Source organism: Ochlerotatus camptorhynchus, unplaced genomic scaffold (assembly GCF_037179485.1).
Source record: "Ochlerotatus camptorhynchus isolate MF236.1 unplaced genomic scaffold, CSIRO-AGI_Acam_v1.1 ptg000088l, whole genome shotgun sequence".
Lineage (NCBI taxonomy): Eukaryota > Metazoa > Arthropoda > Insecta > Diptera > Culicidae > Ochlerotatus > Ochlerotatus camptorhynchus.
The window spans coordinates 131,501-150,132 of record NW_027040578.1 but is presented as its reverse complement, the minus strand read 5'-3'; the positions used below and the strand labels follow the sequence as shown (position 1 = coordinate 150,132).

Genomic DNA, 18,632 nt, shown 5'->3' with positions numbered 1-18,632 from the left:
GGTCTGTTCTCTCTGTGTTCAATAAAAGGAGATTTTTTTTCCTTTGGAAGAAAAGTGAAGCTGATGATTGGTTAAAAAGGTATGGCTCAGCTGATTAGCTCCACGAGCACAATTCATGATATCTTGTTTATTACAGTGAAAATTAACACTTTCAAGATATAATAAGCAACGGGTAATGAAAAACGTCAACATTATGCAATTGAAAAAACTGTTTACGAATTCAGTAAATGACGGTAAGAAGCTATTTATGAACAATACGGGTGTTGGAAAACATTTTACCACAGGAACTAGTGCAAAGCTACATGATTCAGTATTTTATAACGACAACTGTTGATATTTTTCTGCCGCAATAACAAATGAAAATATATTACTGCCTCGCTTAAATGTGGAGTGATTCATTTTCGTATCCAAAGCTTTACTGCATCCATCATCAAGTTCATCAAGATGCCTTGATCCTTGACCCACCCACACTCTCTGACTGCTGGCTTCCGTTGTTGTGGATTAGCAAAAAAAAAGCAATTTTCGCGTCTGCCGGAAGGGTCTGACGCAACATATTTTCCTCCTTCTGCTGAAAGTTGGCCGAAGTTGTTTATTTGCACATACTTATTTGCACTGAATATGGAGATTGAGAGCCGTCTTTGTTGAATGCCATCTGATTCGACCAGCCCACGCACACTCCCCTACCACCCGGTTTTCACTGGGAGGTTTGGACCTATAGTGTTTCCAATCGGGGTTGTTGTTGTCAACTACCGAACACTCCCCTGGTGGGTGGTGAGTGGAAATATGGACTAATGGGTAGTACAAATCGAAAAAAGCAAACCTACTGAAGGTAGTGACCGTTTATGGGGTGAAATTGCTAAATATTTCCACAAACATATAAAAGTTTGTTTGCATAAACATTATACTGCACTGTTTATTAGATGAGATATGCGGATTGTGAATGCTTATTTCAGCAGCTTCTGAGTTGACAACAAACTCTTGTTGTTATCAGTGCTGAAATCTGTTTTTATCATAGAAATATTTCAAGCTACAATATTTTTGACATTGTCGCTGGGGAATTGACAAACATACAAAGTCTTATTCATTTGTTCGCCATTAACAAGTTGTCACCTCAAAATAAATAAAAAGAGTTTTTGTGTGCACCACACATTAAAAAATGTTATCTGTGTGTATATAGAGCAGAACATAGGGGATTAAGGAACAGCAAGATTAAGCAAGTGGATCTTTTTTCTTTTACGCTTCTGTAGCGAGCGTTTTGCCGGTTCTCACATTAGTGTTCGAGATGCACTTCCACACATTTTCGAAGCTCTAAATTGAACTCAAATTTTGTTTATTTCATACAACGTGTTTAATGCGTCATTTCTATAACGCCTAGCTACACTCAGAATAATTTTCACGTAAATGCTACGTGAAATCATACGTAGATTTTTTTCCATCGTACTTTTCACATAAGAGCTACGTGATTTTCATGTAGAGGCACTCATTTCATAAAACTTAACCGTCACCGGATTATCACATAGAAGTTACGTGATTTGGTCGTTGACATTCATTGGAGGATTCTAGTATCAATATTTTGACATACAAATAATATGTAGATAGAACCTTTACCGTTTTCATAGTTGTATAATTAAATAATATTCCTTAAATATATTCAAATATTCTGAATACACCACATCAGATTGTTTTTTTTTTTTAAATATTCGATACGCAGCACAAACAATCTGGACGATAAGGGAGATTTGGTAGTTTTGTTCCTTATCCAAAAATATTAGACCCGTATTTTTTATTTTCTCATTAGGGTGACCATTTGGATGTTAGAGTGGTACAATCGATTTTTCGCTATTTTATTTCCAAAAATTACATTTTTTCTAAATCACAGGGTGTCCATTCAAATTCCATTTTCCAATTCCTGGTTTTTCCCGGTTATTTAAAAAAAAACTCTACCTTAAACAAAAAAGGCGTTCCAAAATAACCCTTTAGAAATAATGATAAAATTTTGTCAGCAGAATTCCTCTACAATATGCAGGGCTGGTAGTGGGTATTTTATACAATAGTATTGACCACAATAACGAAAAAATGACAAAATAGTGACTTTAAAAAAATAAAAAAGTGACCAATAGTGACATTTATTGATCGGAAAGATAACAGATATATGGATCTAATCTGTCGTTGAATGCGATCCGCTTGGACAAATATTATAAATTTCCAAACCACCATGAGCATTGTACAAGATTTTATTAAAAATAAATCAAATAGTTCAAGGATCTTATAAATTTGTTTTCGTAAAATCAGTATTAATTGGATTATAGGTTAACACTCCGAATACGGTGGGTAAAATACTTTACGCCGACTACGAGGCCTCCGAAAAACGTGTAACAGCAAGTTTGCCATGACATCGCTCAGTCATTTATTGATGAATTTCAAAAAATTGTGGTACCTCCTGAGTTCTTAGGCTCTGTAGATTATTTTAATTGCAGAAAGATTGAAAATAGGGTCGTCTACTTTTTTAAAAAGTAGCGTGTTTTTAAAGGTGTGTTTATGGATTGGCTTAAGATCCATAATTTAGATTAATGGGCACAAATGTTCATAATTAGGCAGAGTACAGCCATGGTTCCTATATATAGAACCTGGAGATAACGGAACGGTCCTCGAAAGATCTGGAACATTCGTAAAAGTGGTCTATCCATAAACTTTTGATCCTAAAACTCCGCGGTTTTTTCGAAAACATTAGGAACTGTGATATAAGAAAGAATTTGAGTTCCGGAAGATCCGGAGCATCCGTAAAAGTGTTCCATCTATGAAACTGATCCTAGAGCTCATGGCATAAACATGTACCGTAAAACGGGGTATCTTTGATAGTTTTTTGAAGTATATTCTAAATATTTTTTTACAACAATGAATTTTTCAATTTTTTTTAACGAGTACTGAGGATCCTAGAGTCAATTCGTTAGTAATATGTTTAACAGAAATTATTGCATTTGCACTATTTTTTTTGTCTTGTGACCGACATCGGTCAAACAATATAGTTCAATAAATATGAAACTTTGAATAATGATATAATCAGAAACATCATAAGCAATTTGTGATGGTTATTTCAGAAATACATTTGATAAGTGATTGTTTGAGTCCCTTTTCAAACAGGCGAAAAACAAGAAAATTTATTTTTTCAAATATTTGGAAATATTTAACATATACCATATAAAAGTTACCCGCATTCATATCACGCGTTCTCATTGACTTCGTTCGGAAGCTTATTAACTAAAGTATCGTACCAAATGCATAATTGACTTGTTAACTTTGAAATCATGGATTTATTTGATGTTTTCTGCTCGATAGGCCCAAAATGGGCGATTAGGCCGAAATAGTTCTCTACCCTACTTAGTAATTCGCGATCTTCAATTCAAACAAACTAAGAAAGTGTAGAATAACTTACGATATGTTAGAATGTAAGTTCACAGTCCGAGAAAAATTTAATGTTTCTAAAATTAAGAAATATTTTATGATTTTATCTAAAATCTGGGATTGGAAATTTGCTGATTCCAGACTTGTAGAAAATACAATTTGATGGGCTTGGGAAAGAACTTCTGAAAAAAAGAAGATTCTACTACATGATTTTCCGATGTTTGCCGATACTAATGCTTCCGGCCTGCAAAGATTTATCGAAATTCATGTCTTTGAAAAAATCTCTAGCGCTTGGAAAGTTTCCTAGACCATGTTTCAACATGTTAGGCTTGGAAGACTTTCAAGATGACGAAGAGATATCGGAACCAGAGTTTATTTTTTTTCGAAACCTCAGAAAATTTGTGATATTTTGAGATCATAGACAATGGAATTGTATATTCTATTTTTTTTTTAACATAACGGACTTGAAACGAATATTTATGAAGATTTCTGTGTGACCGAATCATTAAATCCACTGTGGAAAAATGAAGCGTTTCACACAGCAATCGAATATTCTTTATTTATGCATGAAAACCAAAGACCCAACGACTGCGAATACGAACAAGTCTTTGAATACAAATTAGCAGACTACGAAAAAATAAAATTTAAATTAAACAGTGTCAATTGGCAATTAATTTTAAGGAATGTAGGAAATGTCGAAATTGGTATAGACGTGTTCTACAAAATTTTAACAGAAATAATTTCGGAAGAAATACCTTTGAAGAAAAAAAGACGTAACAGAAACACACAAAATCCAGTCTGGTTTAACAGACAAATAAAAAACTTGAAAAATCGGAAGCAAAAAGCACATAAAATTTATAAAAAACACAATAGTAGTAATAATTTATTAATTTATTTGGATCTATGCGATCAACTGAATTTAGCTATCAGTACTGCATTTGAAGAATATAATGCAAAAACTGAACGTGAAATAAAGTCCTGTCCGAAGAACTTCTTTAATTACGTAAAAACGAAATTAAAATCTGACAATTTTCCTTCAATAATGCATCTAGACGAAAATGTCGGTGATAGTTCGGAAAAAAACTGTAATCTATTCGCAAAATTTTTTCAAGAAATTTATACGACATTTTCTGAAGAAGATCGTGACCGCGATTATTTTGCATTTTATCCAGAATTTTCAAGGGACATTGGCCTCAATCAACTTCAAGTGCAGGACATTTTGCAGGCTTTAAAAAATTTAGATGCCTCAAAAGGTCCTGGACCTGACGGAATTCCTCCAGTATTTATTAAATGTCTAGCAAAGGAACTCACTGCTCCATTGTTTTGGCTTTTTAATATGTCCCTGGAATCCGGAAACTTCCCTAAAATTTGGAAAAGCTCATTTCTAGTACCTATCTTTAAATCTGGTCGAAAATCTGACGTACGTAATTATCGTGGTATAGCCATTATCTCTTGCATTCCTAAGCTTTTCGAGTCAATTATCAACGAAAAATTATTTCTCCAAATCAAAAATAGAATTACTGACATGCAACACGGCTTTTTCAAGGGTCGTTCGACCTCGACCAACTTACTTGAATTTATAGACTACTCATTGAATGCAATGGATAATGGAAACCACGTAGAAGCTCTCTATACAGACTTTAGCAAGGCATTTGACCGCATTGACATACCAATGTTACTCTTCAAACGGGAAAAAATTGGAATTAAGTCAGGGCTCCTGAAATGGCTTGAATCATATTTAACTAACCGCCAACAAATAATTAAATTCAACGGAAAGAAATCGAGCCCAATTCAAGTCACTTCAGGCGTCCCCCAAGGCTCTCATTTGGGACCTCTCCTTTTTATTCTATACGTAAACGACATATCTTACATTCTCAAAAAACTTAAATTGCTTATTTATGCCGACGACATGAAACTGTTTTTGGAAATAAGAAATGAAGAAGACATCAATATATTCCGGAATGAAATACACATATTCTACATATGGTGCAAAAAAAGTCTACTAGAATTGAATGTAAAAAAATGTAACTTAATATCATTTAGTAGAAAAAGAACAACTTCAAATATTTCAATTGCATTAGGAAATCAAACTGTAGACAAATGTGAAAGAGTTAGGGATTTAGGAATTATCTTAGACTCTAAGCTAACTTTCATAGACCATTACAATACAATTATTCACAGGGCAAATAACATGCTAGGCTTTATCAAGCGCTTTTGCTATAACTTTCAGGACCCTTACACAATTAAAACACTATATATTGCCTATGTGAGGTCAATACTGGAATATTGCAGTATTGTATGGTCTCCATTTTCAATCACGCACGAAAAAAGATTAGAATCAGTACAAAAACAATTTCTATTATACGCTCTTCGTAAATTAGGTTGGACTTCATTTCCTCTTCCATCATATGAAGCACGCTGCATGCTTATAAACATACAAACATTAAAAGAGCGTCGTGAATATGCAATGGTTTCATTTGTAAATGATATCGTTTCGCAGCGAATTGACTCAACAGAACTTTTATCAAAACTAAATTTCCATGCACCCACTCGGCAACTCCGAAATCGAAATTTATTTGTCATAAAACATCATCGCACAAATTATGCAAAATATGGGCCATTAAACCGCATGATGGCCTCTTACAATAAACACTGCGAAACCATTGACTTTACAATGTCTCGGCATAAACTAAAGCAATATTTTTATTCCATAAGAAATAACAACTCTAAAGAAAAGACAAGAAAGCTGACACTACTTTTTTATATAAATATATATTTAAGAAAACAAAACTGTATTAATTGTACTAGTCTACGTTGGTTGACGAAATAAATAAATAAATAAATAAATAAATAAAAACAAATGCACTCTGGCCATTCTATTTAAACATTTAAAAGCCTGTTTTTTCGGTTTTTAATAAAATTTTCCAGTTGTCTAACCTAGTTTTCCCAGTTCAATTGAAACAATTAAATATGGTAAAATGTTTTGGTTGTAAAATACCTCTGCATATTTCTTTGAAAATTTTCAGTACATGCCGTCTTCAAGATTGCCATCAAACAAAACGCCTTCGAATGACGGAATGCAGCAAGATGCGGAACAACCTTCTGCCAGTGGTGTACACTCAATAGCACCCGTAGATATTGAGAGTGAATCCATTGTGAATATCATCCCACCGGCTACGTCTCTGGCTTCATCGACTTCAGCAGATTCTGTTGTCAAGTCCATTTAAAAAATTGCCATGTTTGATTTGGATGAAACTTTGCCTCAAGATAGGTAATTATGTTTACTACCATCCGTCCATACATCGCGAGATGGGCACTTTTAACTTTTACAAAAACTTTTTCATGTCTGAACTGATTTTTTTAACGCACCATTTTCACACAAACCTAAACCCGTGAAGCTCAAAATCATCTAAGAACCCACACAGCAAAACATTAATTTTAATATCACATCAAAGTGGATGCACTTCAATCGTGTCAAAAATATGGGGTAATATTACTAGCCAAAAAGGACAAAATTATCATTAATACAATGCATGAACTGACATAACGCTGCTTTTACTGCATTTGTTTATTTTTGTGGCAATAAAAATTACATGAGATTTTCGACATGATTGAAGTGCATTCCCTTGGATGTAATATTAAAATTTATTTTTTGCTGTGCAATGAAGCTCAATTTGTGATTCAATTTTGTCTAATCAGCAACTAATCACTTGGATTAATCGAGAATTCCATATGAAAAGGGCTTATATCATTAGAAAATAATATAATTGATTATATTGTCTACAACTGAGGTAAAATCCGATACTTCTATAGCAACTTAGCATTCTTAGCTAAAATTATCCATAAAGAAAAAGGTATGAATAGAATTTAAATTGAGATCTTCTTTCGTATCAACAACGAATTGGGAAGTCAATCTATCGCATCATAATTCTATATGCCCTTCTGTTATTTATACCTGAACCATTAACATTATATACCTACCACTTCATCTACCTATGAGCACTATAAAACTAAGGTTGATTTCATACAAGCAGCAGTCAATCTGATAACGACAGTTGTGAAGACAAGTTTTAGTAAAAATTTTATCATGGACCAAAGTAGTAAGGGTAAGGGACCAAAGGGTTAAAATTGCTCTAATTATGCGTGAGTGAATTTTAACCTACACACTTAGAAAAATTTGTGTAAATTTAGATGCTCTGAGAGTGACATATACGAGCGTCAATTTTGACATAAATTTGAGTCATAACAGACGCGAAATATAGCTTAATCAAACGTAATTTTCGTCGAGCAACGAGCTTTTCAGTCTCGGAGCACTTAAAATTACATGACATGTTTGTTTACGTCTCATCTTTTATGTCAAAGATGGATTCCATCACGTGTAAAATTTGTTATTTCTAAGTGTGTACGAGTATATTGAAAATAACAACTTTGGGAAATGTATGCACTGAGAGCTTTTTTATTGTAAATTTAATGTGTTTTAATATTAACACTATTTCAAAAATATTCGATAACGGTAGGTAGTATTTTGGAAAATAGTACTTTTTTCAATAATTCATAACTTTTTTGTTTCTGAATTGCCCAGCAAATAAACATTGTCAGTGAGTAGCACTTTATCAAAACTAAAGTATAAATATAAAAAATTAATTTTATTATTTTTTTAATAATTAGGATTTTTTTGTATATAATAAAATAGTTTTTAAAGTGTATATTTTTTCTTGAAAGGCACAATACTTGTCCGCCACTTCGCCGAACCATCTCGATCAAACAAATCTTTCGTGAGATATATGTTTTTCTATTGATGTGTATCATTTTTGCATTAGCCATTTTCAAGTGTTAATCGTGTACAAAACTAGGGAACCAAATATGTAAAATGGCATGTTGGACAATAACAAACAACTGTGCAAAGTTTCAACATAATCGTAGAAGGTCGATCAAAAAAAATCAAAAAAAAAATCGTCATTTGAAATAGAACTACTGAGTAGTGAATCAATCCGACGTACGGTAGACGCACTAGTTCGACCGCCATCTCGCTGTAGTCACCGGTAGACTAGTCAATGATACCGCCATCTTGCCGACAAGATCGGCCTTTCATCATCCACCACCGACAGAATCGTTCCGGAACTGCAGCGAGCGCTCGCTAGACTACCGTCGTCGTAGTCATCATCGTCGTCAAAGGTATGTGCCAGAATATCGACCACACCACACAATTCACACCATAGTGCTATAGTGGTAATTTGAAGGAGTACAGTGTTTAAGTTGATCCGCTCTATGTTTTAGTTAATTTGAAAGCTTAAGTGTCATTAGGTGCGCTTAGCCCCTCCAGTTTTCCCAGTAGTGCGCCGACTCTGAGACACAGTTCGAGGAGTCTCGTGCTGCTGAGTTGTTGTCTGGCAGAACCTTAGTTTCAAGACACCAACTGAGGTTCTAGAATGCTGCGATGCTGATAGACTTCAACTGAAAAAGAACGCTAGCAGTCTCTTCGTCCCATCAATTTTATCGATTCACGCTGATATTGTGACGCCCTGATGCCAACCAATGGATGAATTTTTGTATTGTGTCGAAACAACAATGACCTATGTCAATTCCAGGGAAGTAAACAAAAAAATCAAATCCGAAAGATTTCCTCGACCGGATCGGGAATATCGAACCTGCTGCTTCCGGCTTTGTAATATCGTGCCATCACTGGCGTTTGTATGAATGGATGTTTGGCCGAATTGCCATTTGACCGAATAGATGTTCAAAATAATTTTCCTGTATGGCTTAGATCTAATTTTGGGCCTACTAAGCACAACCCGCCCTTTGCCTCTATTTTTCGAACAGATTTTTTTTCTCACAAAATGGAATGTTCTCACTGCAGATGCATTTCAAATTTATTCAACTTTACGTACGTATCGTAAGATTTGTTAAATAGTAACACATTCTTGAGATATTGTTAAAAATCAGCCTACGGATTTTAAACTTGCCCTAACGCATTTAAACGCCATTGAAACGAAATTGAATTCACTTCGGCGTATCGGATGAAGATATAAATTGATTCGGTCAGAGCGCCTTTTTTGTTTTTGAGAATGATGGGTGCAAACATTCATATCACACGTTCTTATTGACTTTGTTCGGTAGATTTTGAACAGAAGTATCGTACAAATCGCATAATTGACTTCTTAGTGCCGAAATCATGGTTTTATTTTATGTTTTCTGCTCGATAGGCCCAAAATGGGCCGAAGTAGTTCTCTACCCTACGTCAATTTGATATGAACAATTTTGAATCGAAAATAGTGCTTTTTATCTAATTTCCGTCATACTAGGAATAACCTACGCTTTACCTCCCTTTTGCGAACGGATACACGTAAAAAACATTTCTCGTACATCCAATGTAAGCTTGGATTTATTACATCCTCTGCATATGTTGCATACAACAAATGTAATGCCAGTTCCCAGCCGCGTCCAGCTTGGTCTTGCTTTAAGATGACGGTCACACCGCTTACATTTACAAAGGTTGTTCACCCTTTTGTTCACCTTAAATATTCACGAGCATTCCCAGCAATCAAGAATTTCATGACTAATCAACAAAGCATTCTAAAGTCTATTCCAGTTAGTATTTGGCCGTTTCTTTTTAATTACTGTAGCGTCTCTAGTTGTCGTAGCAAAAAACTATTGATAGCGGATTGATCCGGAAGGATTGTTTATTTAGTAGTGAAAATTTCATCAGGATTCATATACTTGTTCAAAAGTTACCGAAGATGAAACGTGACAGACGTGAAAAAAATCTGGACAAATTCCGGGCCAAAAATTTTACTTTGCTAAACGTAAGGGGGATGCTACGGATTAATTCAAATTTGTCTTTGCAGATAAATTCGCTCGCAAGTTGATGATTTGGAAAGGCATCTGCAGTTGCGGAAAGCAAACAAAGGTTTTCATCACTATGAATGGACAACTTTACAAGGAGGATTGTCTCCAGAACATTTTTTTTAACTCTTTATTTGTTCCAAATTCAAAATAAATTACATTTCATTTAAACCTAGGTGCTCCAGTGACTATAGTAACATACCAGCCTTAATTGTTATGATATATAGCTAAGTGTTTTTACATTGTTCCTGTCCTGGCAATCAGTATTTTAAACAGGTTTTTTAAACCTGCATGTCAGTATAACAATTGATATCTTAAAACTAAAAACTAAAGTTAAATCTTATCTAAGTATAAAGGGAATTAATTGTTGCAATTGAGGATTGCAACGATTTTTGCCTGAATTTATTATTTATTTTGTTGGACATTTCTTCTAAAGTCTCAACATTCGAAATTCTATGTACTTCGGTAGTACTGAACCAGCGAGGCAACTACAAAATCATCTTCAGAACTTTGTTCTGAATCCTTTGAAGTGCTTTTTTCCTGGTAGTGCAACAACAAGACCATATTGGCACAGCGTAAAGCATGGCCGGTCTAAAAACTTGTTTAAATATTAGAAGTTTATTCGTCAGGCAAAGTTTGGATTTCCTGTTTATAAGAGGATACAAACATTTTATATATTTGTTACATTTGGCTTGAATGCCCTCAATGTGATCTTTAAAAGTTAATGTTTGGTCAAGTATTAATCCAAGATATTTCACTTGGTTTGACCAGGAAATTGGAACTCCGTGCATAGTGACTATGTGACTACTACTAGGTTTCAAAAACGAAGCTCTAGGCTTATGTGGAAATATTATAAGTAGAGTTTTGGAAGCGTTGGGAGAAATCTTCCATTTTTGTAAATAAGAAGAGAAAATATCCAAACTTTTCTGCAGTCTGCTGCAAATAACACGAAGACTTCTTCCTTTAGCGGAAATGCCTGTGTCATCAGCGAACAAAGATTTGTGGCAACCCTGAGGCAAATCAGGGAGGTCCGAAGTGAAAATGTTATACAATATAGGCTCAAGAATGCTACCCTGAGGAACTCCTGCTCTAACAGGTAGTCGATTAGATTTGGAATTTTGATAATTTACCTGCAGAATTCTGTCAGATAAATAATTTTGAACTAATTTCATAATACAAAGTGGAAAATTAAACTTTTTCAATTTAGCAATCAAACCTACATGCCAAACACTGTCGAATGCTTTTTCTATGTCTAGAAGAGCAACTCCAGTTGAGTGGCCTTCAGATTTGTTTGAACGAATTAAATTAGTAACTCTTAAGAGTTGATGAGTAGTTGAATGCCCATGGCGAAATCCAAACTGCTCATCTGCAAAATGATGCAAATGCAAATTGATGTGAAGCATCATTCTATTTAAAATTATCTTTTCAAAAAGTTTACTTATTGAAGAAAGCAAACTTATTGGACGGTAGCTAGAAGCTTCAGCTGGATTTTTATCCGGCTTCAAAATTGGAACAACTTTTGCATTTTTCCATTTATCAGGAAAGTATGTCAAATGGAAACATCTGTTAAATAATTTTACCAAGAAAGACAAGGTACTCTCTGGGAGTTTTTTGATGAGGATATAGAAAATTCCATCATCACCTGGAGCTGAACATTGTTAGCAGCGAGGGGAGTAGGTACAGATGAAAAATTTGAAGCAGTGGTGATATTTGTACCTACGGGTACGAATGTAGAATTGGTTCCTCGCTGACCGTTGTTAACAGCAGAGGAATTTGTACCTGGTCGGAAACGTGGAGCGTTTCCTACCTGTCGGTTAGAACGAGATTGTAGGATCGCTTTGCGAGTCTTACATTCCCAACAATTGGATTTGTGGTTTTCACCACAATTTGAACATTTAAATTTCTTAGGATCTTCCTTCACAGGACAGTCGTCCTTTGCGTGAGAGGAATCACCACAATTCATGCATTTAGCTGGCATGTAGCAATTTTTAGTTCCGTGACCCCATCCCTGGCACTTACGGCACTGAGTGAGGTTTTGGAAATTTCCTCCAGTCTTCCTGAAGTGTTCCCACTTCACTCGGACATGGAGCATAAGGCTCATCTTTGGTCTGATCCAGGGATTCACCACTGGGCAATCCTTTCATGACAACCTTGAACACACGTTCAGTTTTGGTGTCGTAAGTAAAAAATTTGTGCTGCTTCTCAGTAAGATACTTGAGAAGACATTTAAATCCGTCCAAGGTTTCAGCCAATACACGGCATTCAAATTGATTACTCAAATTAATTTCATCAGAAGGAGGATCAAGAGTTTGCCCCTTTCTTTTGCGTTTAGGCGCCATGGCGGCAGTAAATTTTTATCCAAATCGACTTCCAAGCAGATTACTATAAGAATCTGAAGGATCGAAGAGGAATTTTCCAAATCGATATCGAAGAAGGATTACCTCGGGTAGGGTCCAAACAAGGATCGAAGAGGAATAAGAGTTGAACAAGGTAGAATTTTTTTTACAGGTTCAGCACTGAAAAGTGCTGTTTAAATTTGTTGTAGCCTTAGGTAGTAGTAACACTTCCTTCAGCAAAAAGCAAATAGAACCGCACGGCAAGAGAGCACGATGCGGACTGTCTCCAGAACATAATTTTGCCGTTCATTAAATCACACGAAGGTCCCGTAAAGTTCTGGCCTGACTTAGCCAGCTGCCATTACAGCCGCGATGTTATAGAATGGTATAAGCAGAATAATGTTGATTTTATTGAGAAAAGTATCAATGCACCAAATTGTCCAGATTTTCGTCCCATTGAAAATTTTTGGGCAATTATCAAGCGCAAATTGAAGAAATGTGGCAAAACAATCAAAACACCCTCTGATTTGGAAAAGTGGTTGAAAAGGATGGTAGATGAGGTTGACAGTACTACTGTGCAAGACATGATGAGATGTATTCCGCGAAAAATTCGAAAATGCATCCGAAAAGCTGACGCATAATTTTTGTTGTATTTTTCCCTTTAAGCTAAATAAAAATCCTACAAAATGATACCTTTAACGTTTTTGTACTTTATTTCCCCTTGAAGAAATGACCTGTTTTGTTCGGCTAAATTCTAAATGGAACAGACTTTAAAGCACTTGCAACACCGTCGTCTGATGCTATCGTAATTTTCAGCAATGATCAGGAACCCCCGGCATTCAACCAGAAAACATACTACTTATTCAAGGCATGTTTCAAATAAGCTTCAATGTTCAATTTTGTTTTGTTTATCAAATGTTAAAATCAGTCCTCGTTATCCGTAATACGCGCGCGAGGCTCAAACCTTTGCACTACTCAAATAACTTTTTACCCTTCTTACAAAGAAGGGTATAGATATCACTTGAAAAACTGACTATCGATCCGAGGCCCGGAGGGCCGAGTGTCATATACCATTCGACTCAGCTCGACGAGATCGGAACATGTCTGTGTGTGTGTGTGTGTGTGTGTGTGTACGTGTGTATGTGTGTGTGTATGTTACGAAATGAATGCGCTCACGTTTCTCAGCAACACACTTAGAAATACCTAATTTTACACGTGACGGAATCCATCTTTGACATAAAGGATGAGACGTAAACAAACATGTCATGTAAAATTAAGTGCTCCGAGACTGAAAAGTTCGGTACTCGACGAAAAGTACGTTTGATTGAGCTGAGTTTTGCGTCTATTACGACTCAATTTTATGTCAAAAATGACGCTCGTATATGTCAGTCTCAGAGCACCTAACTTTACATGAATTTTTTTAAGTGTGAACCGCTCAACCGATTTGGACAAACTCGGCGCCAAATGATAGGTCTTGGAGTCCCATTGAACGCTATTGAACGGTTTTGGAATCGGTGAACCGGTTCCGGAGATATGGCCGGAATAAGATCCGGTGAATATGGGCCTTCACGCTGGATTTAACGGAAAACGTATCAAAACCATCATGCGACACATCAAATTACTACAGAATTCAAAAATAAGATCAATGCAAGTCGTGTTAAGTGTTCCAGACCACATTGGACACACTTGGACATGTTCCGGGTACCCCGGGGAAGTTGCTTGAATATGAATTGAATTAAAACCCATTAAATCACATTAAAATACGATGATAAGGTGATTGGTAGCCTCACCAAATAGACTACACCCGGATATATTCCGGGTACCCCCAGGCAGTGGCGTAGCGTCACTGGATGACACGGGGGTGGGGGGCTTGGTCACTGATAATGACAATAAAATAAATAAACTTGAATAAGTAAGAAGGGTCTGATCACACCATAGGTGGATAAATTCGGGTTTTTTCATTAACTACTTCTATTAAATAAAATATCAAAAATCCATCATCACCACCAGTAGTTTTTTCAGTGCTACAATAGTTATTAAAAATTCGTCATGACAGTTATGTATGTATGTATGTAAGGTAGCCACCATCCTTTCAAGACTTGTCTTGGATGCAGCTCCACTTAATAGCAAGATCAATTTGAGCTACCGATCTGAATTCACAATATCGCTGTATGAAGGGCCAAAAACGGAAGGGCGGACCCGTAAGCAGAGACACTTACGCGAAATCCACGGGAATTTAAGAATCTCCTTCCAACGGTACGCTCCAACAAATCGAATAACACAATTCGCAATACTTATTAAGCTTCCTACTGGATGGTTTGTTAAGAAGGGCGCGTCAATCGCCCTGAAACTGTTGGAGTAGAATTCACACCACCACAATCGAATCGGTAGGATAAAGAAAATGATAGTGTTTATTCCCTCCTAGACTCCGGCTGTCAATCATACCATTGTCCAGTTTCAGTTTGAATGATACCCTGATGCTCCCTCCCAACCCAGTATTTATTTATATAATGAAAATATATGCAATGGAGAAATGAAATATATCAGAACATTAAAATATTACATAATGAAATACATTTATATGGATAATAGAGTTGCTACTGCAATGAAGAAGTATTTTACTTATAATAAGATGCAGCACTATACCTCCTCAGCTCACAATGGTAAGTGGATGCAACACTGAAATGTATAGGATATATTAAGCAATTAAATATATTTTGCCCAAATGATACTAACAATAATGCTAAAAATTGTGATAAATAACTAACATGACGAGAATAACCTGCTTAATAATTATATACATATAATATTATTTAATGTTGTTATTTTCTCTGCTTCATCAGCTTCATATTAATTTCGATGACTTGCTTGGGTAAACTGAAATATTAAGCTGATAGTAATAGTATATCATGCAATGTATAATTTATATAATATATGTAGTGAAATACAAAATATAAAAAAATAAACAAGTTTTGTTATTTATAAATCATTGGTCGTTGGTACCTGTATAATAATTATAAGCATATAATGTTAAGTATTGTTGTTGCTTCCTCTGCCTTATCTGCTTAATTTTAATTTCGATGAGTAATAAAATACAATAAAGTGAACAATAAAATGGTGCCTACCTTCTCTCATCTTTTAAATGCATTGTTAATTAAAAATTCGTCATGACAGTTATCCATACAAAATAATCCTTTACAAACTTCGTCAAGATACTTAATTTACCGACTGAGCTAATGGAGGCTCTCAAAGTATCTCTGTTGATTTTATCATTGAATTGAAGATTGTTAGCAATCCATCATTCTTCGAAGTAGTTTCAATGTACCGGTACGGATACTGGGTTTATAAATAAAATCTTCTAAGATACTAGCGGTTTGATTTCCGTGAATTGCAACCAAAGCTATTTATTATTAAAATATGTAGAAACCCCCCTTCGAAAAATCCCCCAAAACGATTCTCTTGGAATCATTTCCTCCCTACAACTGCCGCAAATAAATCGGCAATAAAGACAGCTTCTGCTATGAATATCAATAAGCTAAATACTGCATTGTTCTTGAGACTTACCTTTCAGAAACAGCGGTAAATTGGCCGGTACGTGGGTTGATTCGATGTTAAAGCAGGTACCTGTCCTGCCCAGAAATGCAGCCGCTTCCGCCGCCGACGCTGGCAGGTTGGACACAACGCATTGTGCTCCAGCTTCTCCTGAAAAATCCGGATCGTCCGAATCAAACACGACGTTGTCCTCCCATTCGGAAACGACGCTCGATTGGTGGCCACCGCTGCTCGGTTGGTTAAAACCAAATGATTTCATTTTTTTCGCGTCGTCGAGCTGGGAACAAACGAAACCAGAAAGGGAATGGGGAATGTCAGCGCAGTGTTAATTATAATTCCCTGGAAATGACGATCGTGTATTAATAGAATACAGTTGAAGGAATGCAAATCGGATGAATTTTTAACCTCTGTGGGTGCTACAGTGGTGTAATGACCGTTTGATGGCGCCGTGCGGTGATTTAAATGATAGGTGGGCGTTTATTATTGAGTATTTTGCTTAACAGCAATATTGCTATTTTTGTTTGTTTGGGCATTTTGAAATGACCACCGGTAAAAATACGGCTGGTGGTCAGAATCAACTTAATCATATTTTTAGCGTTAATTGCATATTTGAGCGAGTTAGCAACCGCACACAATGCATCCAGATCTGATCCGTTGCGGCGTAGTGAAAGCTAAATCTATTGTCTAACTGTTGGAGTGGCAACTCTAATAATAATCTTGAAACGATAGATTGGCAGTAAACCGACAAAAATGACCCCAATAAGTTAAAACAGCCAAGTAACAATGGCATTTAAATCGCCATAAAAATAAATAAATACCAATAGGTTGGTATTGTTTCTAAATATGGATTACTTTTATGTTAAACTTACATACAGCTGTGTTCGATAAAATAGCAGCGCATGCCGATTTTCATACAAAATGGTCAACTTTGACATGATGTAACTTTGCTAACTTATGACCAATTGAGCTGAAACGTTCGCCAAAGAACTACAAATATGTTCAATTTTATGAATTACAAAATATTAAATTTTTGGAAGCACCTGCCGGAAAGTGAGACACCAGGTAAAATTGTTCAAAATAATAGCAGTGCTAATAATTTTCATGTCATATGTTCAAGATAATATCTACGTGGGACGAGACCAATAGAATGAGACTCGGTGCGTTTAGCTCTGACAGCACAGTTCGCTAAACTGAACCCAAGTTCCTTAAAGTTCTTAGAAGTTTGATAAACTTTTACGATTTTTTGTTTTCTAATCTCCTACGATGATTTTCAAATGAAGTTTTAAGCAGTTCCTAAAATTGCTACGTAATTCGCAAAACTCTTACAATGATTGCTGCACTTCTACGAGGATCGCTGCACTTTTAAACGTTCCCCATTTATTTTCCACGAAGTTCCACGAAGTTCCACGAAGCAACTTGAACGTGTACGGAATTACTATTCAAAGTTCATTGCAAAATTCAAACCATTTGCGCGACATCTAAACCTTCATCAACATATACCATTTTTTTGCACTCATATTTTGGAGTTATGATTCAAACTGAAGGGTGGCCTATAAGAAATCTAACAATTTGTTTAAAATTAAAAAAAAAACAAGTTTCCAGTTAACGAAGTTTCCTGAATTTATATGAAGTTCTCTGAAATTTCTCTAAAGTTCGCTAAATCGCTACAAAGTTCAAATTTCACTGAACTTTCACAAAAATTGCTGAACTTCTACAAAATTCCCTGCACTTCTATGAAGTTCACTGTACTGCTTCAAAGTTCCCCTAGCAGCACACTTGTCACTGAACTATCGTGGTTCTTTTTTTCCTTTGTTCTGGACATAAATCCACTGCGACCAGCTATTTGATGTATTGTGGTATACCCCGTGCCCTTAATTTAGTGCATCGGCAAGGATCCGAATTTATTTGTAAGGTCCCGCTCTTTATACCCTTTGGAGTGTAGAAACACCCTCCAAAGGCACGCCTTTTTTTGCAATCAAAAACGGATTCCTTGGCAACAAAATCAAGCAATAACACCGATAATGACCATGCATCAGAATCCTAGTCTTAACCACTTCAAACTAGATAACAACGAATAAAAGATTAGGAATCACGTAGACGAAAAATAACAAATCCAAGGCATACAAAGTAAAAAGGACTAACTGTTTCCCTAGTTTGAAGTAGTTTGAACCAGGCTTCGGTGGCAGATCTTAATGCCAGTAACGCACCACGAAAAGGTAATCCACCAAACGTTACTGAGTAACTATTGTGGTTACAATCAAGTTGCAGCAACTTATTTCAATGTAAGTGTGCTGCTTGAAGTTCTACGAAGTTCCATAAACTTTTACTAAATTTCTCGAACTACTACGAAGTTACCTAAAATCAAATGATGCCCCCATAACTTTTTTGAGCTTCTGTAAAGACTCAATTTTAGAAATAGGTATACCCTTCCATTTGTAAATTAAAAAAGGAAGGGTATACCTGTGAAGACATTTTGTCTACAGTCACTATATTCATATA

At 35.7% G+C, this 18,632-nt stretch overlaps 1 protein-coding gene across 1 annotated transcript in view; it reads right to left on the bottom strand.

The window, feature by feature from the left end:
• Positions 1-16,362, bottom strand: part of Pino (Pinocchio) — a 165,118-nt gene extending 148,756 nt beyond the window's left edge. Inside the window, exon 1 of the mRNA XM_065218522.1 lies at positions 16,146-16,362. The gene's annotated coding sequence lies outside the window, so the exon portion shown is untranslated. The remainder of the gene's footprint in view (positions 1-16,145) is intronic.
• Between the last annotated feature and the right edge of the window lie 2,270 nt (positions 16,363-18,632).